The following is a 27,480-nucleotide window of genomic DNA, read 5'->3' as shown; positions in this document are numbered from 1 at the left end:
AGTAATATCGACTAGATACGCTCCTGTACTTGGTATCATTACAGTGGATGTTAGGTGTAGATCCACCAATGGTGTTTGTTCACATTGTGACGCCGGTGAGCTACGGTGTGTAGTAAAGCATGTTTAGCTATTCCTCGTCCTGCAGGGATGATACTTGTAAGAAATTACTTGTCGCCATGAAGGCGAGGATTAGTGATGTAGAAGTCGCTAAAACACTGCAGAAGGCGGATGGACTTTAGCCGCTGGCTAGCTAGCCATGTCTTAAAGCACCTCTTCCTGAGGGCGTTTCAGTGTTATAACTTCACCTTTATCTTTAGTTTTTAAGCCAAAATGCGTCCGTTCTCCCTTTTCTGTCTGCACACTGTGTCTGCTAGTAAGTAGTGCGTGATTTTGCGCTGCCGAACATGCTCCTATGCTCGTGAAACCAGCAATGACATGACGTGACGACGACAGGGCGTAGAGGGGAAGGGTTTGGGGTGGATCGGTACTTTTTAGTTCCGAATATGATTCATTAGTATGGCGGTACTAATACCGGTATACCGTACAACCCTATTCGGAACACAGCCATGGCCTTGAAGTCGGCGGACAGAGCATAAATAATGTGGACTTTACCTTGAATGCGTGAAAATGATGCTATGAATCAAAGTAGTCAACATTATTAATGCATTGAATCTCATTAGATTGTGTACCTAATGAAGTGTCCACTCATTTGCACGATGCTCAGTCATAACAAAAGTGGCAAATAAGGAGCGTCATCGCTCCCTCCCCTCATTCCTTCTTTATTCCTCCACTCTCTCTCTCTCTCCTCTTCCTCCTCCTCCTCCTCCTCCACGTTCTAGTGCTCAGCCAAGGCAAGGCGCTGCTCGCCTCCACAAGCATGCAGCCTGCACGGCGCGATGAAGCGGACCAGAGGAGGAGGAGGAAGCCACCAGCAGCAGCACCGTGACGCCGCCAGGAGGACATGACAGCGTGAGTGAAGGTAAGAGAAGCTTTCATCCTCACTTGAGAGGAGACCTGCGCTCTCCTGGTGGTCCTCACCTGTAATCATCGCCCCCCGTGGAGTCCGCTGCGCGTACACTCTCCAGGGACCAAACAATGGCATTCCCATGGAAGAAGAGATGGCAATGTCCTCTGCAGTGGACATTCTAGACTCCTCATATACTTGGGGGAAACGTCCACTGCAGAGGACTTTGTTGTGTTTTTACCAAGCAAACGCTCAACTTTGTCTCTCTGCGCAACATTAATTGTCATTTCCTTTCAAATCGAAACTAATTAAACGATTAGCTGTTTTGCGGCATGATCTCGTCGCCCACGAGCGTGACGGGTGGAGGTGCAGCCGTGCGTGGAGGCTGTCGCTCACGTCTTCCTCCAGCTTCCATTCAAGGAAAACAAGAGTGGTTGCCTTCAAATGCAGCACAACTGGAGGCGCACGCACCCAACACACACACACACACACACACACACACAATGCGCACGTTGGGCGTGCAGCGGTGCGTCCTCCGTGCGTAAAAGCGCACAGCCGGAAAGGCGCAAAAAAAACGAGGGCAGATTTTGTGCATGATGCAAAAAAACAGGGAGAAAAACAACAAAGCTCTGATTTACTGTTGCGTTTTTGTTCACAAACGTTTTTTTTTTTTTTTCCCATTATTTATTGGTCAGTAAATGGCTCATCTGCTCATTTCCAGTCCAGTTCATGTTTTTGTGAGTGTCTGTGCACTTTCACTTTTGCTTTTCTATCCCCCTGTGAATAGTTCTGGAGGCGATCCAGGCTCTTTTCTGCATCCACTGACTTGATTTGTGCATGAAAAAATGTGGCTAGGGGTGGTATCAAATCAACACAACTTGGATAATTATCACATAAAACACGTTATCCGGGCTTTATCACTTTCATGCTCAAAGACTAGATAGGACAGCTGGAAACGTCTCCTAAGCCAAGCTGAACATTCCCGCCAGCCCAGCTAATTTCATTCTGAAAGACTAGATAGGACAGCTCCAGTCTATCTGTCATCATGCTAAAAGACTAAATAGGACAACTCTAGTCAAGCTACTTTATTGCTGAAAGACTAGATAGGAACGCTCCAATCTAGGATCTTTAATGCTGAAAAACTTGATTGGGCAGCTCCAGTCCAGCTACTTCATGCTGAAAGACTAGATAGGACAGCTCCAGTCAAGCTACTTTCTTGCTGAAAGACTAGATAGGAACGCTCCAATCTAGGATCTTTATGCTGAAATACTAGATAGGACAGCTCCAGTCTGTCGTCATGCTAAAAGACTAGATAGGACAACTCTAGTCAAGCTACTTTCCTGCTGAAAGACTAGATAGGACAGCTCAAATCTAGGATCTTTAATACTGAAAAACTAGACAGGGCAGCTCCAGTCCAGCTACTTTCATTCTGAAAGACTAGATAGGACAGATAGATAGGCTATTCACAGGGGGATAGAAAAGCAAAAGTGAAAGTGCACAGACACTCACAAAAACATGAACTGGACTGGAAATGAGCAGATGAGCCATTTACTGACCAATAAATAATGAGAAAAAAAATTGGACGAATGAGAACGTGTCTATGGTATTTGGGTTGATGACCCCCGAGAACATTTGTTTTGAGGCTGTTCAAATCCCAACTTTGACTTGATGCTTATTTGCTAAACAGGCTCGCAGCATCTAAAGCTTCATCTTGGATGATCGGCGAAGATAGCACGGGTGTTTTGTTTTGAACACGGCGGCTTGTCATCATCTGTTGCTGCCGCCATTTGCCCGCGGGCGTGTGAACATCTACGTTTGCCGAGTTATTACGTTTCAATGGCAAACACATTTTGGCAGCCGGAATGCAGCATCCATCACTTTGCAATCCCCAAGTAGAGGAGGGGGGGAAAAAAGATGGGGGTGTGACTAAAAGGCCGGAAAAATCCGCATTGACGGCTGTTCATGGCGTCGTACTTTGGTCGAAAATAGGACGGTGTCGATTATTCGATGGCTCACGTCGCCCGCTGCGGCTTTCGTCGATTCGTCAAAACACGCCGACGTGCCGAGACGTGCAAAAGGGACGACTGACACGCACGTGTCTTTTAGTGAGCCTTGTCACCCCCGCCTGCCTTTATTGCTCTTTGATGCCCTGCGTCACCTTCAGTGCAGCTGCACTCAAAGTCACGCTGATGTACGCCAATCTCGCAGAATAAAAAGCAAACATAACACATCGGATTATTTGTTTTTAATTTGCTGGCTCTCTCCGAAGACAGGGCTAGACTGAAGCTGTCCTATCTAGTCTTTTTGCATGTAAGTAGCGAGACTGGAACGGTCCTATCTATTCTTTCAGCATTAAAGAAGCTGGACTGGAGCTGTCCTATGCAGTCTTTCAGCGTGACGACAGATAGACTGGAGCTGTCCTATCTAGTCTTTAAGCATGAAAGTAGCTGGACTGGAGCTGCCCTATCTAGTCTTTTAGCATGACGACAGATAGACTGGAGCTGCCCTGTCTAGTTTTTCAGTATTAAAGATCCTAGATTGAAGCTGTCCTATCTAGTCTTTCAGCAAGAAAGTAGCTTGACTAGAGCTGTCCTATCTAGTCTTTCAGCGTGACGACAGATAGACTGGAGCTGTCCTATCTAGTCTTTCAGCATGAAAGTAGCTGGACTGGAGCTGCCCTATCTAGTCTTTTAGCATGACGACAGATAGACTGGAGCTGCCCTGTCTAGTTTTTCAGTATTAAAGATCCTAGATTGAAGCTGTCCTATCTAGTCTTTCAGCAAGAAAGTAGCTTGACTAGAGCTGTCCTATCTAGTCTTTCAGCGTGACGACAGATAGACTGGAGCTGTCCTATCTAGTCTTTCAGCATGAAAGTAGCTGGACTGGAGCTGCCCTATCTATCTTTTAGCATGACGACAGATAGACTGGAGCTGCCCTGTCTAATTTTTCAGTATTAAAGATCCTAGATTGAAGCTGTCCTATCTAGTCTTTCAGCAGGAAAGTAGCTTGAATAGAGTTGTCCTATCTAGTCTTTTAGCATGACAACAGACTGGAGATGTCTATCTAGTATTTCAGCAAGAAAGTAGCTGGACTGGAGCTGTCCTATCTAGTCTTTCAGCATGAAAGTAGCTGGACTGGAGCTGCCCAATCAAGTTTTTCAGCATTAAAGATCCTAGATTGGAGCTGTCCTATCTAGTCTTTCAGCATGAAAGTAGCTTGACTAGAGGTGTCCTATCTAGTCTTTTAGCATGAAAGTAGCTGGGCTGGAGCTGCCCAATCTAGTTTTTCAGCATTAAAGATCCTAGATTGGAGCGTTCCTATCTAGTCTTTCAGCATGAAAGTAGCTTGACTAGAGTTGTCCTATCTAGTCTTTTAGCATGACAACAGACTGGAGCTGTCTATCTAGTATTTCAGCAAGAAAGTAGCTTGACTGGAGCTGTCCTATCTAGTCTTTGAGCATGAAAGTAGCTGGACTGGAGCTGCACAATCAAGTTTTTCAGCATTAAAGATCCTAGATTGGAGCTGTCCTATCTAGTCTTTCAGCATGAAAGTAGCTTGACTAGAGGTGTCCTATCTAGTCTTTCAGCATGAAAGTAGCTGGGCTGGAGCGGCCCAATCTAGTTTTTCAGCATTAAAGATCCTAGATTGGAGCGTTGCTATCTAGTCTTTCAGCAATAAAGTAGCTTGACTAGAGTTGTCCTATCTAGTCTTTTAGCATAATGACAGATAGACTGGAGCTGTCCTATCTAGTCTTTCAGCATGAAAGTAGCTGGACTGGAGCTGCCCTGTCTAGTTTTTCAGTATTAAATATCCTAGATTGGAGCTGTCCTATCTAGTCTTTCAGCAGGAAAGTAGCTTGACAGGAGTTGTCCTATCTAGTCTTTTAGCATGACGACAGACTGGAGCTGTCCTATCTAGTATTTCAGCATTATAGATCCTAGATTGGAGCGTTCCTATCTAGTCTTTCAGCAAGAAAGTAGCTTGACTGGAGCTGTCCTATCTAGTCTTTCAGCATGAAAGTAGCTGGACTGGAGCTGCCCAATCAAGTTTTTCAGCATTAAAGATCCTAGATTGGAGCTGTCCTATCTAGTCTTTCAGCATGAAAGTAGCTTGACTAGAGTTGTCCTATCTAGTCTTTTAGCATGATGACAGATAGACTGGAGCTGTCCTATCTAGTCTTTCAGAATGAAATTAGCTGGGCTGGAGCTGCCCTATCTAGTTTTTCAGCATTAAAGATCCTAGATTGGAGCGTTCCTATCTAGTCTTTCAGCAAGAAAGTAGCTTGACTAGAGCTGCCCTATCTAGTCTTTTAGCATGACGACAGATAGACTGGAGCTGTCCTATCTAGTCTTTCAGCATTAAATATCCTAGATTGGAGCAGTCCTATCTAGTCTTTCAGCATGAAAGTAGCTGGACTGGAGCTGCCCTGTCTAGTTTTTCAGTATTAAAGATCCTAGATTGGAGCTGTCCTATCTAGTCTTTCAGATGGAAAGTAGCTTGACTAGAGTTGTCCTATCTAGTCTTTTAGCATGACGACAGACTGAAGCTGTCCTATCTAGTATTTCAGCATTAAAGATCCTAGATTGGAGTGTTCCTATCTAGTCTTTCAGCAAGAAAGTAGCTTAACTAGAGTTGTCCTATCTAGTCTTTTAGCATGACGACAGATAGACTGGAGCTGTCCTATCTAGTCTTTCAGCATTAAAGATCCTAGATTGGAGCTGTCCTATATAGTCTTTTAGCATGAACACAGCTTGCCTAGAGTTGTCCTAGCTAGTCTTTTAGCATGACGACAGATAGACTGGAGCTGTCCTATTTAGTCTTTCAGCAAGAAAGTAGCTATACTAGATCTGCCTTTTCTAGTTTTTGAGCGTCACGATAGATTGACTGGAGCTGTGCTATCTAGTCTTTCAGCATACAAAAGCTAGACTGGATCTGTCCTATTTAGTATTTCAGTATGATAGTAGCTAGACTGGAGCTGTCCTATCTATTCCTTTGTGCTGCTTGCTTATTCCTTGAACATGAATATCCATTGATTAGGGCTGTCCTATCTAGTCTTTCAACATGGATACAACTGGACTGAAGCTGTCCTATTTAGTCTCTTGGCATGAAAAGAGCTGGATTGGTGCTGTCCTATCTAGTCCATCAGCATGAAGTTAGACTGAATCTGTCCTACCTAGTCTTTCAGCATAAGAGTAGCTAGACTGGAGCTGTCCTAGCTAGTATTTCAGCATGGAAGTAGATAGACTGGAGCTGTCCTATCTATTCTTTGAGCATGAAGATTGTTTGACTGGAGCTGTACTATTTAGTCTTTCAGCATTAATACGGCTAGTTTGAAGCTGTCCTATCTAGTTTTGTCAACATTAATGTGGCTACACCAGGGCTTTCCCAGCTAGTCTTTTAGCATGAACGTAGCTAAACAGCAGCTGCCATATGTAGCCTTGAATCTTGAATATAAGAATACTGGAGCTGTCCTCTTTTAGCAGGAATGTAGCTAGACTGCAGCTGTCATGTCTAGTCTTTAAGCATAAATATAGCAATATTGGAGCTGTTCTTAGTAGTCGTTCAGCGTCACACACACATTCACACACTGATGGCGGGAGCTGCCAGGCAAGGGTGAATGTCTTGCTCAAGGACACAACGGACGGGACTAGGATGAATGAAGTCGGGGATTGAACCAGGAACCCTCAGGCTGCTGGCACGGCCGCTCTCCCAACCAAGCCACGCTGTCGTATTTAGTCTTCCAGCATAGGGTAGCTACACCAGAGCTGTCCTACATAGTCTTTGAGATTGAAAGAAGCTAGCTGCGGCTGTCCTATCTAGTCTAGACCGGCACTGTCCTATATAGTTTTTGAGCATGAATATAGCTATCCCTGAGCTGTCCTATCTAGTTTTCCAGCATTAAGTAGCTAGACTTGAGCTGTCCTATTTAATCTTTCAGCATAAAGGTAGCTAGACTGGAGCTTAGCTATCTATACTTTTGTAATAAATTACCTAGGCTAGAGCTGTCCTAGCTAATATTTTAGCATGCCGATCGCTAGAATGGAATTGTCCTATCTAGTCTTTCAGCATTAGGATAGCTAGACTGGAACTTATAAATCTAGTCTTTCATAATAAATTAGCTAGGCTAGAACTTTCCTATCCAGTATTTCAGCATGCAGATAGCTAGACTGGAACTGTCATATCTAGTCTTTCAGCATTACGATAGCTAGACTGGAACTTAGCTATCTAGTCTTTCGTAAGAAATTGACTAGGCGAGAGCTGTCCTATCTAGTATTTTAGCATGTAGATAGCTAGACTGGAACTGTCATATCTAGTCTTTCAGCATTAGGATAGCTAGACTGGAATTTAGCAATCTAGTCTTTTGTAAGAAATTAGCTATGTGAGAGCTGTCCTATCTAGTATTTTAGCATGCAGATAGCTAGACTGGAACTGTCATATCTAGTCTTTCAGCATTAGGATAGCTGGACTGGACCTTATATATCTAGTCTTTCATAATAAATTAGCGAGGCTAGAACTTTCCTATGCAGTATTTCAGCATGCAGATAGCTAGACTGGAACTGTCATATCTAGTCTTTCAGCATTAGGATAGCTAGACTGGAACTTAGCTATCTAGTCTTTCGTAAGAAATTAGCTAGGCTAGAGCTGTCCTATCTAGTATTTTAGCATGCAGATAGCTAGACTGGAACTGTCATATCTAGTCTTTCAGCATTAGGATAGCTGGACTGGACCTTAGATATCTAGTCTTTCATAATAAATTAGCTAGGCTAGAGATGTCCTATCTAGTATTTTAGCATGCCTATAGCTAGACTGGAATTGTCCTATCTAGTCTTTCAGCATTAGGATAGCTAGACTGGAACTTAGATATCTAGTCTTTCATAATAAATTAGCTAGGCTAGAACTTTCCTATCTAGTATTTCAGCATACAGATAGGTAGACTGGAACTGTCATATTTAGTCTTTCAGCATTAGGATAGCTAGACTGGAACTTAGCTATCTAGTCTTTCGTAAGAAATTAGCTAGGCTAGAGCTGTCCTATCTAGTATTTTAGCATGCAGATAGCTAGACTGGAACTGTCATATCTAGTCTTTCAGCATTAGGATAGGTGGACTGGACCTTAGATATCTAGTCTTTCATAATAAATTAGCGAGGCTAGAACTTTCCTATGCAGTATTTCAGCATGCAGATAGCTAGACTGGAACTGTCATATCTAGTCTTTCAGCATTAGGATAGCTAGACTGGAACTTAGCTATCTAGTCTTTCGTAAGAAATTAGCTAGGCTAGAGCTGTCCTATCTAGTATTTTAGCATGCAGATAGCTAGACTGGAACTGTCATATCTAGTCTTTCAGCATTAGGATAGCTGGACTGGACCTTAGATATCTAGTCTTTCATAATAAATTAGCTAGGCTAGAGATGTCCTATCTAGTATTTTAGCATGCCTATAGCTAGACTGGAATTGTCCTATCTAGTCTTTCAGCATTAGGATAGCTAGACTGGAACTTAGATATCTAGTCTTTCATAATAAATTAGCTAGGCTAGAACTTTCCTATCTAGTATTTCAGCATACAGATAGGTAGACTGGAACTGTCATATTTAGTCTTTCAGCATTAGGATAGCTAGACTTGAACTTAGCTATCTAGTCTTTCGTAAGAAATTAGCTAGGCTAGAGCTGTCCTATCTAGTATTTTAGCATGCAGATAGCTAGACTGGAACTGTCATATCTAGTCTTTCAGCATTAGGATAGGTGGACTGGACCTTAGATATCTAGTCTTTCATAATAAATTAGCGAGGCTAGAACTTTCCTATGCAGTATTTCAGCATGCAGATAGCTAGACTGGAACTGTCATATCTAGTCTTTCAGCATTAGGATAGCTAGACTGGAACTTAGCTATCTAGTCTTTCGTAAGAAATTAGCTAGGCTAGAGCTGTCCTATCTAGTATTTTAGCATGCAGATAGCTAGACTGGAACTGTCATATCTAGTCTTTCAGCATTAGGATCTGGACTGGAACTTAGATATCTAGTCTTTCATAATAAATTAGCGAGGCTAGAACTTTCCTATCTAGTATTTCAGCATGAAGTTAGTTAGACTTGAGCGGTCCTATCTGGTCGTCCAGCATGACATGATGAAACCTGCTCGGATGAGAGGCCAAACATCTACTAAGACAATCTGAACAATCCAGTTGTGATCGATTGATTGCCCCGAGAATACAATCTTCTCTGTAGAACCAACATAAACAACAATGGAGCTACACCGGAACCTTGGGGAACTCCATAAGCCATGGACACACCAACACTCACATGGACACACACATAGTGACTAATATGTACACAATCAGCTTAAAGAAGTACAGCAACACAACCATGTAGTCATTTGTGTCACTTCAATGCATTACAAGGCGTAAACTGAACTACTATGCACCCATGGGCATTTTGTGTCGTGAGGCACATAGGAAATAGGTGTCCATGTGCATGCCTGAGTACATATGAATTGATTACATACATGACCATAACAGCCAAAAAGCAGCATGGGGATGGTTGGCGCTGCTAAAGGGAATGTTTATCTCTGAAGATACTGCAGTAGAGACCAGCGTTTAGTTGTTTTTCCATCTATGGGAACGATGCACCCTTAAGAATGATGCAGCCATTTACTGGCCAGTGCTCATTTATATGCGTTTGTGTCCCCCTTCATGCAATCTGCTCTGCATTTGTTCCCCTAATGCGTGACAAAAGGTCCTCACGTGGACACGAGGGCTGCAATGACAGCATGGCGGGACAAATGGCTGCCGAGGCCCTTTTAGCTCCTTATCAAGATGCTGAGTGATTGCGGAGCTTCACGATATGAAGTAGCACTAAAGCGCCGCACCGACCGCCATTGATTGGTGAAGCCGGGGCGGTAGAGGAGGGGAGGAGGCGTGGACTCTTCTTTTCCAAGGGTGATTGCCTGGGCGAACAGTGTAATTGCATTTGTAGCAAAACAAAACAGCGCGGGAATCAATGTGAGGATCTGTTGGTCAACAGACTTCATGACTCGGGGCATCCAAACTTCCTAAATGAGTCTAAACATGCACCGCATGCTGGTGCTGTTATTTCAACCCCCCATTAGTTTGACTTGAAATGTCTCACACAGTCGTCATGCAAAACGTCTTTGAGAAGGGCGCCTTACTACTTGTCCACAGCGTTTCTTTGATGATGATACAACTTTGAGGATATTTGTACGCTGGCATGTCCTATATAGCATTTGACCATTACCCATAAGGGGACACCACACGTTCTTGCACTTCCTGTTCCAAAAGCTAAATTGCTTGTCAGCTTTGTTACCATACCACTTTGCTCATGAGGTGGTGACAGTGAGTGTGGAAGGCTTCATAGTGCCCTCTAGGCCCTAGTAGTGGTAATGAAACTATATGAGGTGCATTTATTATGGTTATCGATGAGTACCTTTCATGGTATCGATTCCCGATACACCACCATATTTTCAGTACTTGTGTTCATGTGTTAGATGTTTGAAACTATTTGATTTATAATAAATGACTTTTTTTTAAATTTAGCATTTAACAGAGAGCTAATAATGATAACTGTGCTGTCCAGTTGTTATGTCGTGATTGTTTACACTTTTGAGTCCCATTAGCAAGCATTATAATGTAGACTTTGCATGCAGTTGCAATTTCAAGACATCAGATGGCGGTAGTGTCTAGACCAGGGGTGTCAAACTCATTTTCGATCGGGGGCCACATGGAGAAAAGGGGGTGAAAACCAAGTGTCTTTTTGTGTTGTTTTCGTCATTACCGGGTTTAGACAACTTAGACTTAGACAAACTTTATTGATCCACAAGGGACTTTGTTCCCACAAGGGAAATTGTTCTAATGAATTGTCAAAGTTCAGTTCAGTTCAGTTCAGTTTCAGTTTATTTCGAACAAGCATATGCACCAACTTGTCAGAATACGCCCTCATCCTTCTACTATCCAGGTGAGAGGTATGATTTAAGATCTACAATAAACTTCCACATGTTCATGTGTTAGATGTTTGAAACTATTTGATTTATAATAAATGACAATTTTTTTTATTTAGCATTTAACAGAGAGCTAATAATGATAACTGTGCTGTCCAGTTGTTATGTCGTGATTGTTTACACTTTTGAGTCCCATTAGCAAGCATTATAATGTAGACTTTGCATGCAGTTGCAATTTCAAGACATCAGATGGCGGTAGTGTCTAGACCAGGGGTGTCAAACTCATTTTCGATCGGGGGCCACATGGAGAAAAGGGGGTGAAAACCAAGTGTCTTTTTGTGTTGTTTTCGTCATTACCGGGTTTAGACAACTTAGACTTAGACAAACTTTATTGATCCACAAGGGACTTTGTTCCCACAAGGGAAATTGTTCTAATGAATTGTCAAAGTTCAGTTCAGTTCAGTTCAGTTTCAGTTTATTTCGAACAAGCATATGTACCAACTTGTCAGAATACGCCCTCATCCTTCTACTATCCAGGTGAGAGGTATGATTTAAGATCTACAATAAACTTCCACAAGCGAGGAAGCAGCAGACCACTTGTGGATGTCAACATTGGCACACAAGCTTGTGATCACGGTGCCGCTATAAATAGTTTGTCTGCCTTAGCGCTTACAGTAACAATGTCACTAATACTTGCTTAATATTCAAGTCACAAAATGTAAATGGAGTATTGCTGGATGGTTATTTATTGGGTTTTATGGTCAGAATAGAGGACCTCCCATTGGCTCTGTTGTAAGAAGACTTGTATTCACGTTTATTTACGAATTAGAATGCAATAAAAAAATACATCTATGGTCATCTCTTTTATAATGATTGTGAACAATAGGCACAATTCCCCAAAAAGTGTAGTTCCCCTTTAAGGTATCCAGCGGCTATAAAATTATAAAATGATATTGCTGAATAGACAATATGTCTAATATGTTTAATTTGACAGCCCATATATGTTGACGACTATACGTTGTGTGATCGCCTCCTTTCTCGCAGCAATTTCTGTGCTGCTTGTTCTAATGCACGGAAAATTTTGAAAAAAATTGGTTCATGAATCTGCACAAAATAACACAAGAAGAAACATGAATTGGACATCATGTGGACTAAGAAACCAAAAAAATTAAAAATTAAAAAAATCAATGAATCAAACAAAATATATCCATATTGGTGTATGTATACTGACTTGCCATTATCATCCATTATCATATGTTATACTTGTTCTGAAATTGTCATATATCCATCAAATCTGCTGTTGAAACTTGGACTATATAACCGACATATATCACCAACATATAAGTTGATTGTAAATTAGGGGGCGGAACATGGACAAGCATTCTTGCTTTTTTTCCCGTATCCCTTTTCGGTGGGTGCCGTTGCATGGCTGTCAAATTACAAAGAGTGATGAAGTGTTGCTATATATGTCTGTCTGCCGGAATAAATACATTCATTCATTCATTCATTCAAACCTTCAGTAGTTAAGGCCCTAAGTATTGTACTCATTACCACATCTGCGGTCCCCTCCAAGGTTTATCATTGTCATGTTTTTTCTTGCCCTGATGTGGGATCTGAGCCAAGGGTGTCGTTGTGGCTTGTGCAGCCCTTTGAGACACTCGCGATTTAGGGCTATATAAGTACACATGGATTGATTGATTGATTGATTGATTGATTGAAGAGCTGTTTAATTGTAACGTGCACCTTAGTCGTAGTTTTCATTTCCAAGCTTGGAGGTGTTGAAATTGCCATGTAAAATTACTAATGCTAATCAGTAGCATGTCTATGGCAAATCTAAATGAGCGCTTGTTTTGCTCACAAATCCAGTCCGCAACCGGATGTGCAACAAAGGTAAATTTGGCACGGTTTGGACTTTATGTGAATAGATACGCCGCAGTACTGACAGAATTCCATTGGTGCCCATCCCTAATTATGGTTGAACTTTGTGGTAGCCACATGTTAAATTAAAGTTAAAGTACCAATGATTGTCACACACACACACTAGGTGTGGCGAAATTATTCTCTGCATTTGAATCATTCACCCGGGAATCATTTTTGGTGATTTAACCCCCAATTCCAACCCTTGATGCTGAGTGCCAAGCAGGGAGGTAATGAGTCCCATTTGTATAGTCTTTGTATCGACTCGGCCGGGGTTTGAACTCACGACCTACCGATCTCAGGGTGGACACTCTAACCACTAGGCCACTGAGTAGGTGGAAATGAACACCTCTCTGGTGGTTTAATGAACAGATTATTGATTACCTATTTGTATCCGGTCCACACTTTTGAGCACTTTTCAGGCTACCTTTGTGTGGTTGTTCAAACTAAAAGCATCTGCAGTAGCCAGGGCGGCAGCAGCGTGCAGAGATAGCCAGGAATTCTCCAGAGATGCTCGTGAATGAGCAGCAGCCGCTGCAATAAAAGCCTCAGGTGTTCCTCAGCCTTGCAGCTCATCCAGCAATCACGTCGGCTCCCCGGCTTTTAATTACCGTAATTTCCGGACTATAAGCCGCTACTTTTTCCCCTCGTTCTGGTTCCTGCGGCTTATACAACGGTGCGGCTTATATACGGCCTGTTCTTCTCCGACACCGACGAAGAGGATTTCGGTGGTTTTAGTACGCAGGAGGAAGACGATGACACAATGATTAAAGACTGACTTTTCATATACCGGTAGGCTGGTTATTTTGATAACGTACATGCGAGCACTTTGTATTACTTTGCACCGTTGTATTATTTGTACTCTGCACGAATGCTGTTCGCCATGTCAAAGATGTGAACGTTTAAGTGAATGATTGAAAGATTTATAGTTAATAAATGGGACGCTTTGCGTTCCCAAACAGTCATCTCTGTCCCGACAATCCCCTCCGTGGTAGCAGGAACCCCTATATACTACGGTAATTACACATCAAAACCCTGCGGCTTATAGTCGGGTGCGGCTTATATAAGGAGCAATCTGTATTTTCCCCTAAATTTAGCTGGTGCGGCTTATAGTCAGGTGCGGCTTATAGTCCGGAAATTACGGTACTAGCGGAATGTTCAGTACCAGTATCTTTGCTCTGTTATTGTCTTTCAGATGTTTATGGAAGAGATGTTTCTGTTCCTCCGAACGCCCGGCGGAGAGGGTTTTTACGCGACGGGCCGCCTCGATTTATGGACTGCGTCTAGTTTGTAGCTGTAAACCGAAGGCGGGACAGCGTCCAGATGAGGAGCGTAAACACGAGACACGTCCCGAATGGAAGGTGCCTTCAGGGCCACACAGGAAGGAGGCTTATGAGATTTCCAGGGAAGATAAACACATAAGTGCACGGAGTCACACGCTTCCTGTCCCGCGGCGTTACTGTCCAGTGGACGTCGTGCTCTATTTCTCCCGAGTGGCTTCCCGGAAGGGCCACAGAACTCCTTCCAGGTGAACGATCCGACATTTGGAAGAAATGCCAGCGTGAAGACCGGTTGCGGGCGGAATGCGGCCGGTTGGTTGACAAGAACAGGACACAGTCCAGAGACTGGCGACGTGTCAGCGGAAGACAAACAAAGTACGGGAAGGATCCGCACTCCTGCAGGCCTCTGCAGACACAAACAAACAGACGGACCGGGTGATGAAACACATCCATCACACCTTTTTTCCTCGCCCGGCATCAAAACCCCACATGAAAGATATGATAATATCACACTCATAAGCCGGCGCCTTTTTTCCCGCACCGTAACGTTTCGACTCCCCCTTCAAAGCTCACGAGTGTAGTTTGAGAGCGATGAAGCCCGCGGTGCTTGGAAATCCACAGGAGGTCGGCTGAAGCAAGCTGCTTAGGCGCCCTTTAAACGCGGCGTCTCCGCACATACGCATCAATTAGAGGCAAACACGCCGAGTCGTATTACGAGGGTGGAGTAGAGTAAACCTCCAAAGGTCTGCTTCTCCTCCTCGTATCCACTTCCTGATATAATGACGCTGACGTCCGGGGGAGCCAGTTCAAGCCAGCCACATTTGCATCATACTGCAGTAATTATGACCTGGGCCAGGGGTCGGCAACCTTTACCACTCAAAGAGCCATTTTGGCAAGTTTCACAAATTAAAGAAAGTAATGGGAGCCACAAAAAAAATTTAAAAATTTAAAATGAAAAACACCGCATACAATGCTTAAACGCTTTGTGCTATGTTAACCAGGGGTCTCCGACACACGCACCGGCACGCACTTTAATGTGGAAATTTGATGTTAGTGCAGCCCGCGAGTTTTGAATGAATGGCGCTTGATAGCGTCATACTTGCCAACCCTCTCATTTTTCCCGGGAGACTCCTGAATATCAGAGTGTGATGACACTGCATTTGGCGCCCTCTACAGTCTGCCCTAACAGTGTATCTGTTCGACCACACGTAGAATGCAATTTCAGCTTGCTCACGTAAGTGACAGCAAGGCGTACTAACTCAGCAGCCACACATCTTACACTGACGGTACCAATACCCAGAATCCCATGCAGCCCTAACTCTTCCGCTCAACCAACGCACGGAGAGGGGGGGGGGGGGGGGGGGGGGTTGATGTGTGGGGGGATTTGGTGGTAGCGGGGGTGTATAATGTAGACCGGAAGAGTTAGGGCTGCATGGGATTCTGGGTAATGGTTGTGCTGTGTTTATGTTGTGTTACGGTGGGATGTTCTCCAGAAATGTGTTTTTCATTCTTTTTTGGTGTGGGTTCACAGTGTGGAGCATATTTGTAACGTAACAATGTTAAAGTTGTTTGATACGGCTACCGTCCAGCCACATGCAACATGTGGCTGGACTGGCACGCTGTATGTAAATGCTATAGAGGACAATTACTGCAGTGCAATTAGGGCACGCCCTTTATTTAGTAATTAGAGTGTAAATAGGATTAGTTTTTCCCTGGGAGTAATCTATGAGAGACACTGAGATCCATAAATCTCCTGGGAAAATCGGGTGGGTCGGCATGTATGTAGCTGAGCCGCATCAGAGTGGTCAAGGAGCCGCATGCGGCTCCGGAGCCGCGGGTTGCCGACCCCTGACCTGGGCAAAAGGGAGGAAGTCACATGACCAGTCGACACGGAGAAGGTCGGATGAGGGCGGGTCAGTTTACATTTACATTTTCAAATGTTCCTTCCACACTGGCCTCGACCGGAAAGGCCGGCAAGCTTTACGGAAGATGTGATGCAAACCCAATGTTGAGTTGAGTTGAGTTTGTGTTTATTAGGAACATGCATGCACACAACATGATACGTCACAATTTCCAGTATCTCTATTCAACATGTTCAAAAAGGAGTAGGAAGAAGCAGAGCTTATTGTAATCCTACCCCTTTTCCTTTACGTAGCAGTTGCTAAAACTTTTGTTCACTTCCTGTTCTCAATTTACTCACAATATACTACAAAGGTAATAACAACAAAAATAAATAAAAAATATTTGGTGAAGTAAGTTAAATTTCATATGGTGAGATGAGTAAGATTATTCTGAAAATGAATGGATGGATGAGACAAATTCAGAATGTTTATCATGGTTCTTCTTCTTTGTACTTTGTGAACACTTTAAGTTTGAAGAGTTTCATGAATTGGATCATATTAGTACATTGTTTGATTTCTTTGCTTGCATGATGTAATTCCACATACTGATATACTGAAGGTCTTAAATGTTGTACGTGCGTACACATGTTTTAAATTACATTTTTCTCTAAGATTATATTTCTCCTCGTTTGTTGAGAATAATTGTTGTACATTCTTGGGTAGCAGGTTATGATTTGCTTTGTGCATAATTGTAGCTGTTTGCAAATTCACTATGTCGTGAAATTTCAGTATTTTTGATTCAATGAATAAATACAAGGGTTTGTATGTTCTCTATATCCAACATTATGTATTATTCTAACTGATCTTTTGTGTAACACTGCTAATGAATGAAGTGCACTTTTGTAGTTATTTCCCCATATTTTTGCACATTAACTCAGATATGGTAACACTAGCGAGCAGTAGAGAATATGAAGTGATTTTTGGTCTAAAATATGTTTTGCTTAATTCATTATTGGCGTGTTTCTCGCTCCTTTATGTTGTATATTTTTTACATGAGATTTCCAGTTCAATTTATTAGCAATCATTATACCTACAAATTTGGTTTAATTTAATCTTTCAATTTCTGTCTTTTTTTGTCAAACCATCTTGTTGATTTGTTCATTTCTTCTGTTATTATTTGTATTAGCTTCTGTGTGTTCTCTCCTATGTCAGGATAGTTTGATACAACTAGACGGGCCTGAATTAAGTGTGACCTCTGCTGGTTGCTTACATCGATTAAAAGGTGTTATTCTGAAGGTGCATGTTGATAATAAGCATTAGAGGCATCCCATTCCATGTTTGATAAAATTATGTATCTAATAATTGTTGGTATAAGGATAGGATAGGATACAATTTATTCATCTGACAATTGGGAAACAGTGTGGTTGCAGTGCAGATTTTTACATACAGTACAGGTCAAATGTCATAAAAAACTAAATAATGACATTATGCGTATTACTGATGTCCCGATACCAATAGTATGGTACCGGTACCAAAATGTATTTCGATACTTTTGGATACTTTTCTAAATAAAGGGCACCACAAAAAATGGCATTATTGTCTTTATTTTAAGAAAAAATCTTACGATACATTAAACATATGTTTCCTATTGCAATTTTGTCCTTAAATAAAATAGTGAACACACGAGACAACTTTTCTTTTATTAGTAAGTAAACAAACAAAGACTCCTAATTTAGCTGCTGACGTATGCAGTAACATATTGTGTCATTTATCATTCTATTATTTTGTCATTATTAAGGACAAGTGGTAGAAAATGAATGATTAATCTACTTGTTCATTTACTGTTAATATCTGCTTACTTTCTCTTTTAACATGTTCTATCTACACTTCTGTTAAAATGTAATAATCACTTTTTCTTCTGTTGTTTGATACTTTACATTAGTTTTGGATGATACCACAAATCTGGGTATCAATCCGATACCAAGTCGTTACAGGATCATACATTGGTTAATATTTAAGTCCTTATGTGTCCAGGGACATATTTCCTGAGTTTATAAACATAATATACATTTAAAAAAAAAAAAAAAAACATTTTGTCATGCTAAAAAATATCGATGTAATCATAGTAGTATCGACTAGATCGGGGGTCGGCAACCCGCGGCTCTAGAGCCGCATGCGGCTCTTTAGCGCCGCCCTAGTGGCTCTCTGGAGATTTTTCAAAAATGTATGAAGAATGGAAAAAGATGAGGGGGAAAAAAATCAATTTTTTTGTTTTAGTATGGTTTCTGTAGGAGGACAAACATGACACAAACCTCCGTAATTGTTATAAATCACACTGTTTATATTAAATATGCTTCACTGATTCAAGTATTTGGCGAGCGCCGTTTTGTCCTACTTATTTTGGCGGTCCTTGAACTCACCGTATAGTCTGTTTACATGCATAACTTTCTCCGACTTTCTAGGACGTGTTTTATGCCACTTCTTTTTCTGTCTCATTTTGTCCACCACACTTTTAACGTTGTACGTGAGTGCACAAAGGTGAGTTTTGTTGATGTTATTGACTTGTGTGAAGTGCTAATCAGACATATTTGGTCACTGCATGACTGCAAGCTAATCGATGCTAACATGCTATTTAGGCTAGCTATATGTACATATTGCATCATTATGCCTCATTTGTAGCTATATTTGAGCTCATTTAGTTTCCTTTAAGTCCTCTTAATTAAATTTACATCTCATGACACATGTAATATGGCTTTTAATTTTTTGCGGCTCCAGACAGATTTGTTTTTGTTTTTTGGGTCCAATATGGCTCTTTCAACATTTTGGGTTGCCGACCCCTGGACTAGATACACTCCTGTACTTGGTATCATTATAGTGGATGTCAGGTGTGGATCCACCCATGGCATTTGTTTACATTGTGAGGCATGTTTAGCTATTCCTCGTCCTGCAGGGATGATACTTGTAAGAAACATACTTTCATAGCTTGGTTGGTAGAGTGGCCGTGCCAGCAACTTGAGCGTTCCAGGTTCGATTCCCGCTTCCGCCATCCTAGTCACTTCCGTTGTGTCCTTGGGCAAGACACTTTACCCACCTGCTCTCAGTGCCACCCACACTGGTTTGAATGTAACTTAGATATTGGGTTTCACTATGTAAAGCGCTTTGAGTCACTAGAGAAAAGCGCTATATTAATATAATTCACAAAATTTGTTGCCATGGAGGCGAGGATTAGTGATTTAGAAGTAGTTAAAACACTACAGACTGCGGCTGGAAGTTAGCCGGTAGCTAGCTAGCCATGTCTTAAAGCACCTCTTCCTGAGGGCGTTTTCAGTGTTATAGCTTCACCTTTATCGTTAGTTTTTTTAAACAAAATGCGTCCGTTCTCCCTTTTCTGTCTACACACCTTGTCTGCTTGTAAGTACTCCGTGATTGTGCGCTGCCGAACGTGCTCCTCTGCTCGTAAAACCAGAAATGTCATGACGTGACGACGACGCACTGTGATGTAATTTTTAGAGGCGGCATAGTACCAAATATGATTCATTAGTATCGCGGTACTATATACAACCCTAATGTGTAGATAATAAAACCAGATAGGTCTGAATTATTTGAGACTTATGCTGGTTGCTAGCAAGTACAAACGTATTTTACGCTTCATAATGCCCCACACATTTTCGATGGGAGACAGGTCTGGACTGCAGGCGGGCCAGGAAAGTACCCACACTCTTTTTTTACTCACGCAGTTGTGGACAAAGGGGTGTACCTCGCCCCATCCTTTCTTGTGAAAGACTGAGCATTTTTTTGGAAGCTGTTTGTATACCAAATCATGGCACCCACCTGTTCCCAATTAGCCTGCACACCTGTGGGATGTTCCAAATAAGTGTTTGATAAGCATTCCTCAACTTTATCAGTATTTATTGCCACTTTTCCCAACTTCTTTGTCCCGTGTTGCTGGCATCAACTTTAATGATTATTTGCTAAAAGAAATTGTTTATCAGTTTGAACATCAAATATGTTGTCTTTGTAGCATATTCAACTGAATATGGGTTGAAAATGATTTGCAAATCATTGTATTCCGTTTATATTTACATCTAACACAATTTCCCGACTCATATGGAAACAGGGTTTGTAGTGAAATGTTTTGCTTTCAAGATGCTAGTTGACAAAATTATGCATTTGAACATTTTTTGTGTAATCAAACTAGATAGGTCCGAATCAATTGCGACCTCTGCTAATTTCAACCAAGTGAAATGTAGATGCATGTTGATGATAAATGTTTCACATGGTTGACCGAAGGCTGCATTTAATAATTGTTAGTATAATAAAACTAGATAGGTCTGAATTGCAACGTTTGCTTGTTGCTACCGACTAATAAAGTATGTTTATTGAAAATGTATGTTAATGGTCAATTTTAGTCAAATCCCATTCCTCATGGTTGACAAAATTATGCATTTAAAAATTGTTAGCGTAATCAAAGTAGATAGGTCTGAATTAATTGTGACCTCTGCTAATTTCTACCAAGTAGTGAAATGTTTTGTTTTCAAGATGCATGTTGACAAAATTATGCATTTGAAATTTTTTTGTGTAATCAAACTAGATAGGTCTGAATCAATTGCGACCTCCGCTAATTTCAACCAAGTGAAATGTAGATGCATGTTGATGATAAATGTTTCACATGGTTGACCGAATGCTGCATTCAATAATTGTTAGTATAATAAAACTAGATAGGTCTGAATTGCAACGTTTGCTTGTTGCTACCGACTAATAAAGTATGTTTGTTGAAAATGTATGTTAATGGTCAATTTTAGTCAAATCCCATTCCTCATGGTTGACAACATTATGCATTTAAAAATTGTTAGCGTAATCAAAGTAGATAGGTCTGAATCAATTGCGACCTCCGCTAATTTCAACCAAGTGAAATGTAGATGCATGTTGATGATAAATGTTTCACATGGTTGACCGAAGGCTGCATTTAATAATTGTTAGTATAATAAAACTAGATAGGTCTGAATTGCAACGTTTGCTTGTTGCTACCGACTAATAAAGTATGTTTATTGAAAATGTATGTTAATGGTCAATTTTAGTCAAATCCCATTCCTCATGGTTGACAAAATTATGCATTTAAAAATTGTTAGCGTAATCAAAGTAGATAGGTCTGAATTAATTGTGACCTCTGCTAATTTCTACCAAGTAGTGAAATGTTTTGTTTTCAAGATGCATGTTGACAAAATTATGCATTTGAAATTTTTTTGTGTAATCAAACTAGATAGGTCTGAATCAATTGCGACCTCCGCTAATTTCAACCAAGTGAAATGTAGATGCATGTTGATGATAAATGTTTCACATGGTTGACCGAATGCTGCATTCAATAATTGTTAGTATAATAAAACTAGATAGGTCTGAATTGCAACGTTTGCTTGTTGCTACCGACTAATAAAGTATGTTTGTTGAAAATGTATGTTAATGGTCAATTTTAGTCAAATCCCATTCCTCATGGTTGACAACATTATGCATTTAAAAATTGTTAGCGTAATCAAAGTAGATAGGTCTGAATTAATTGTGACCTCTGCTAATTTCTACCAAGAAGTGAAATGTTTTGCTTTCAAGATGCATGTTGACAAAATGATGCATTTGAACATTTTTTGTGTAATCAAACTAGATAGGTCTGAATCAATTGCGACCTCCGCTAATTTCAACCAAGTGAAATGTAGATGCATGTTGATGATAAATGTTTCACATGGTTGACCGAATGCTGCATTCAATAATTGTTAGTATAATAATACTAGATAGGTCTGAATTGCAACGTTTGCTTGTTGCTACCAACTAATAAAGTATGTTTGTTGAAAATGTATGTCAATGGTCAATTTTAGTCAAATCCCATTCCTCACGGTTGACAAAATTATGCATTTAAAAATTGTTAGCGTAATCAAAGTAGATAGGTCTGAATTAATTGTGACCTCTGCTCATTTCTACCAAGTAAATGATAATGATAAATGAAATGTTTTGCTTTCAAGATGCATGTTGGTGAAAAATGTTGGTACAATCACATTCCACACGGTTAACAAAAAGTATGCATTCAATAATTGTTAATATAACAAAACTAGATAGGTCTGAATTAATTGCGACCTCTGCTAGTTTCTACCAATTAGTGAAATGTGTTGCTTTTAAGATGCAACACATAAATCACAGTCCACAAGGTTGACAAAATTATGCATTTAACAAGTGTTAGCAGAAAAAAACTAGACAGGTCTAAATTATTTTCGACTTCTGCTGGTTGCTACTGATTAGTAAATTGTGTCACCTTGAAAATACATTTTGATGATAAATATTAGTGCAATCACATTCTATGTGGTTGACAAAATGATGCATTTAAAAATTGTTAGGATAATATATCTGGATAGGTCTGAATTATTTTCGACTTATGCTGGTTTCTACTGATTAGTAAAATGTGTTACTTTGAAAACGTATTTTGATGATAAATATTAGCACAATCACATCCCGCATGTTTGACAAAATGATGCATTTAATAATTGTTAGTATAATAAAATTAGACAGGTCTGTATTAATTGCAACCTCTGTCTTTTGCTACCGAGTAGCCAAATGCGTTACATTTGAGATTCATGATGATGATAAATGTAAGTGCAATCACATTCACGTGGCTGACAAAATGATGCATTTAAATATTATTAGTATAATAAATTTAAATAGTTCTGAATTAATTTCAACATATGCTGGTTGCTACTCATTAGAAAAATGTGCTACCTTAAAAATGTATTTTGATGATAAATATTAGTGCAATCACATTCCACATGGTTGACAAAATTATGCATTTAATAATTGTTAGTATAACAAAATTAGATAGGTCTGGATTCATTGCAACCTCTGTCGTTTGCTACCGAGTAGCCAAATGTGTTACTTTTGAAATGCATGTTGACGATAAATGTGAGTGCAATCACATTCCACATGGTTGACAGAAGGATGCATTTAAAATGTGTTAGTATGAATAAACTAGATGGGGTTAAACTAATTGTGAACTCTGCTGGTCGTTACCAACTAACAACATATGTAACTTCTAAGCAAAAGTGGGTTGTAGCACGTTACATTTACTCCATTTCATTTACTTAGGTAACCTTTTGGAAAAATTGTACTTGTCAGAGTAGTTATAATGCAATATACTTTTTACTTTTACTTGAGTATTTTTGTGACAAAGAAACACTACTTTTACTCCATTAAATAGATCGTCATTCCGATTGTTACATTTATTTATATCAAAATTATTTATAATCTATTAATTAAGTCTTGCAAAGACATTAATTTGTCGGCGAGCCTTCTTCCGGCAGGAACTGTCACATGACTCTGTTTCCCCAATCCAATGTAAGCATTAGTGACATATGAAAAAAAAGGGATGGGGAACCAAGCGTCTTTTCGTGTCATCCTCGCCATTTCCGGTTCCTAAAAGGCTGTCTAAGTGTACCAACTTGTCGGAATACCTACTCAGACGTCTTCTGTCCAGGTGAGATGCAGGATTTATGATCTACTATAAACTTACAGGAAGCAAGGAAGCGAGGAAGCAGCAGACCACTCGACGATGTAAACATAGGGTCACACGGAAGTGATCACAGTGCCGCTATAAATAGTTTGTCTGCGTCAGCGCTTGTAATAACAATATCACTAATACTTGCTTTATATTCAAATCATGAAATGTAAATTGAGTATTGTTGGCGCTTTTTGATTGGTTATTTTTTGGATTTTATGATCAAAATTGAGGAGCTAAAATGTTAAAATGCATTAAAAAAAAAAAAAAATTCCATCCTTTGCCATGTTTTTAATAATGATTGTGAACGATGGGCAAAATTCCCCAAAAAGTGCAGTTCCCTTTTAACATCAGCATAGCCATTACCAATGTATTATTTTTTGTTATTATTTAAATAACATTACAGAGGACATCCTGTCAGTATGACGCAATATGCGCTAGTCCTCATGGGAAATGTGGTCTTCTTCTGGCAAAACACTACCGCTTTGGTCCACTGGCGCCGCTAAAATCAACCAAAACTGAAAGTTATTAAGCTGAGCTTTAAAGTATATGGTAGACAAAGAAGACACTTTATTTAAGTGACATGACACCAGCACATTTGAGACAACTGGTAAACAGTTGACTAAAAAAGCGATCTTTGTGTTTGTGTCTGATGATCTCAATAACCACAACTGTCATTTAAACACATTGAAACATTACCAATAACACTAAATAGCAGTGTAATCATCTGGTAGATCCGGAACTTGAAAGTTACTAGTGCTAGCTTATTAGCATCTAACATTCTCTTCTTCTACCCAATTTAAATGACCACATAGTTAACAAGCTGAAATGACCACGATCTCCGACTAGTGCATGAGAGGCAATCTGCGTGTGCTCAACCGTCGCACCAGAGATTAGAGCATGGAAAATACAACTTCACATGTGGGTGAGAAAAAAGAAGAAACTGAATTATTTGACAAATCAGACTAATTTAGTACGCAGAAACGTACTGACCGTAAAAAGCGACAAGACGTCAGACAAGGCAACAAAAACGTATTCAATGATTACTTTCAAACTAGCAAAAAGAACATTTATACCATGTGCTGTCATGTGTGTCAGTAGAAATGTTGACATTTCAGCCTACAAGAATTCCACATCCAACTAGAGAAAACATGCTGCAGTAAATTGTATAGGATTTTTATGCTTTACACACACACACACACACACACACACACACACACACACACACACACACACACACACACACACACACACACACACACACACACACACACACACACACACACACACACACACACACACACACACACACACACACACTATTGTATTTGTTACCTTCTTGAGACCTCCAAAAAATGCCTACCTCTTTAGGACCACCCTTTCTAGATATATAAAGATTTGTATTAACAACATTAAGAATATATACATACTATGTAAATATTAATAAGGTAAAAAGGGGGCGCATTTTAATTTCTTACACACACTTGTTATTGCATATGTTGGCCAGAGGGGGAGCACTTAAAATTTCTACACACACTTGTTATTTCATATGTTGACCAGAGGGGGGGCACTTTTAAAACCGACACACAGTCAATTTGAAAAATCCCTCCTTTTTGGGACCACCCTAATTTTGATAGATTTCACCACCAGGGGTGCAAATGAGATCTTTTTTTGTTTTGTTTTTTGTAATGTGCTTAAGGGCGATGACAAACGCGTCAAGGACCACAGATGGCCCCTGTGTCGCACTTTGGGCAACCCAGCTGTAGAAGCTAACTGTTAATGGCCACCATAGTCTTAGTACCGTAGTGCATTTGTTCATCCTATGGTCACATATGGGACGCAAGTTGCCTTAAGTCAGCACCGGAAGTCGTAAAATCAGCTGTTCATCTGGTGGGTTTTTTCGGGGATGAATAAGGAAGTCCTTCTTTAGCTTGTTTTATCATATATTGCTGCCTTTGCACCGGTCAATGTTTACTTTTGTATGCACATTAAATCAACAAAAAATCCTGACATTGGAGCAATGTTCACGGACTCTAGTATTTGGCTCTCTATTAGATGCAATGGTTTTCCATATTGGGACCATGATTTCGGTCCTAACTTGTTCACCGGTCCTCATATGGAAGGTACTTTTCCTTGTTGATGTCTCAAGAAGGGTAGAAATACAACACGCACACACACACACACACACACACACACACACACACACACACACACACACACACACACACACACACACACACACGCACACACACACACTGACTAGGGTTGTCGTCCAAGAACCATTAAAAAATAGCTATGAAAAAAATCATCAGTTACTCACAAGTTACTCAATACTTGAGTAGCTTGTTCACGCATTATTGACTTACTCTTACTCAGGTATTTATTTTAATGACTACTTTTTACTTTTACTTGAGTCGTATTAATCTCAAGTAACTTCACGCTTACTTAAGTACAAATTTTGGGTACTCTACCGACCTCTGCTTTCAAGATGCCAGTTGATATGCTTGTTAATGTTACAATCCGGATGTTTCTTTTCCTCTTTGGTCCGGAGGACACGACGTCCACAGTTTCCGAAAACAATTTGAAATGTGGACTCGTCAGACCACAGAACACTTTTCCAATTTGTATCAGTCCATCTTAGATGAGCTCAGGCTCAGCGAAGCCGACGGCATTTCTGGGTGTTGTTGATAAACGGTTTTCGCCTTGCATAGGAGAGTTTTAACTTGCACTTACAGATGTAGCGACCAACTGTAGTTACTGACAGTCGGTTTCTGAAGTGTTCCTGAGCCCATGTGGTGATATCCTTTACACACTGATGTCACTTGTTGATGCAGTACAGCCTGAGGGATCGAAGGTCACAGGCTTGGCTGCTTACGTGCAGTAATTTCTCCAGATTCTCTGAACCCTTTGATGATATTACGGACCGTAGATGGTGAAATCCTTAAATTCCGTGCAATAGCTGGTTGAGAAAGGTTTTTCTTAAACTGTTCAACAATTTGCTCATGCATTTGTTGACAAAGTGGTGACCCTCGCCCCATCCTTTTTTGTGAATGACTGAGCATTTCATGGAATCGACTTTTATACCCAATCATGGCACCCACCTGTTCCCAATTTGCCTGTTCACCTGTGGGATGTTCCAAATAAGTGTTTGATGAGCATTCCTCAACTTTATCAGTATTTATTGCCACCTTTCCCAACTTCTTTGTCACGTGTTGCTGGCGTCAAATTCTAAAGTTAATGATTATTTTACCAAAAGAAAATGTTTATCAGTTTGAACATCAAATATGTTGTCTTTGTAGCATATTCAACTGAATATGGGTTGAAAAGGGTTTGCAAATTATTGTATTCCCGTTTATATTTACATCCAACACAATTTCCCAACTCATATGGAAACGGGGTTTGTACAAAGTTGCTAAATTGATTAGATTTACCCTCACTTACTAGCTAGCATAATGCTAACTCAATTACTTATCATATCGTTAATGTCGTCACCATGGCGATTCACAAGTAAGGTTTTGTTTTTTCTTTCAATCCCATAAAAACTCGTCCCAGAAATGAATGGGATGAAAGACCCTACACAAATCCCACAATTCCTTTGATCAACTACGTCGGCTCCAAAAATGTCCGAATGCTCCAAAGACGAACTGATCAAGCATTCCGTCTCATCCCATTGCTATGCAGCTGCGTCTCTCCGACGCCGCGCACGCCGTCAATCAGGCGAAGACTTCCCGGGAGACAAGGTCATCTCACTTTCCACCAATTTTACACAGTTTTCCAGCGTGATCGATCGCAGTCCACATGGCTAAAGCCGAGGGGTCTCATTGCCCAGTCACCTATAATTGGAAGCTGTTAGAAGGCGGGATGAGCCGGCATTACCAAGCAGCTCGTCGTCTGCGCACTTTGCCAAATGAGGCTGAAGCTCCAATATCGACTTCCCGGCTCGATTGGTCGGGGTCAAGCGAGTCTTCTTAATTGCTTCGCAGAATAGCAAAGCGGTCTGTCA

The 27,480-nt window shown here is 40.6% G+C and overlaps 1 protein-coding gene across 2 annotated transcripts in view; it reads left to right on the top strand.

Annotated features, from left to right (window-relative positions):
- The first annotated feature begins 858 nt into the window (after window positions 1–858).
- chrm2a (cholinergic receptor, muscarinic 2a) overlaps window positions 859–27,480 on the top strand; it is a 123,211-nt gene continuing 96,589 nt past the window's right edge. The window contains exon 1 of one of the 2 annotated variants that reach the window (XM_062064725.1): window positions 859–979. The gene's annotated coding sequence lies outside the window, so the exon portion shown is untranslated. Of the gene's footprint in view, window positions 980–18,248; window positions 18,488–27,480 lie in introns of those variants that run through there. The other variant, XM_062064726.1, reaches the window with a different exon arrangement.

Source organism: Entelurus aequoreus, linkage group LG12, assembly GCF_033978785.1.
Source record: "Entelurus aequoreus isolate RoL-2023_Sb linkage group LG12, RoL_Eaeq_v1.1, whole genome shotgun sequence".
In the NCBI taxonomy this organism is placed as follows: Eukaryota; Metazoa; Chordata; class Actinopteri; order Syngnathiformes; family Syngnathidae; genus Entelurus; species Entelurus aequoreus.
Note: the sequence above shows the minus strand (reverse complement) of the source record. Positions and strands in the feature narration are given on the sequence as shown.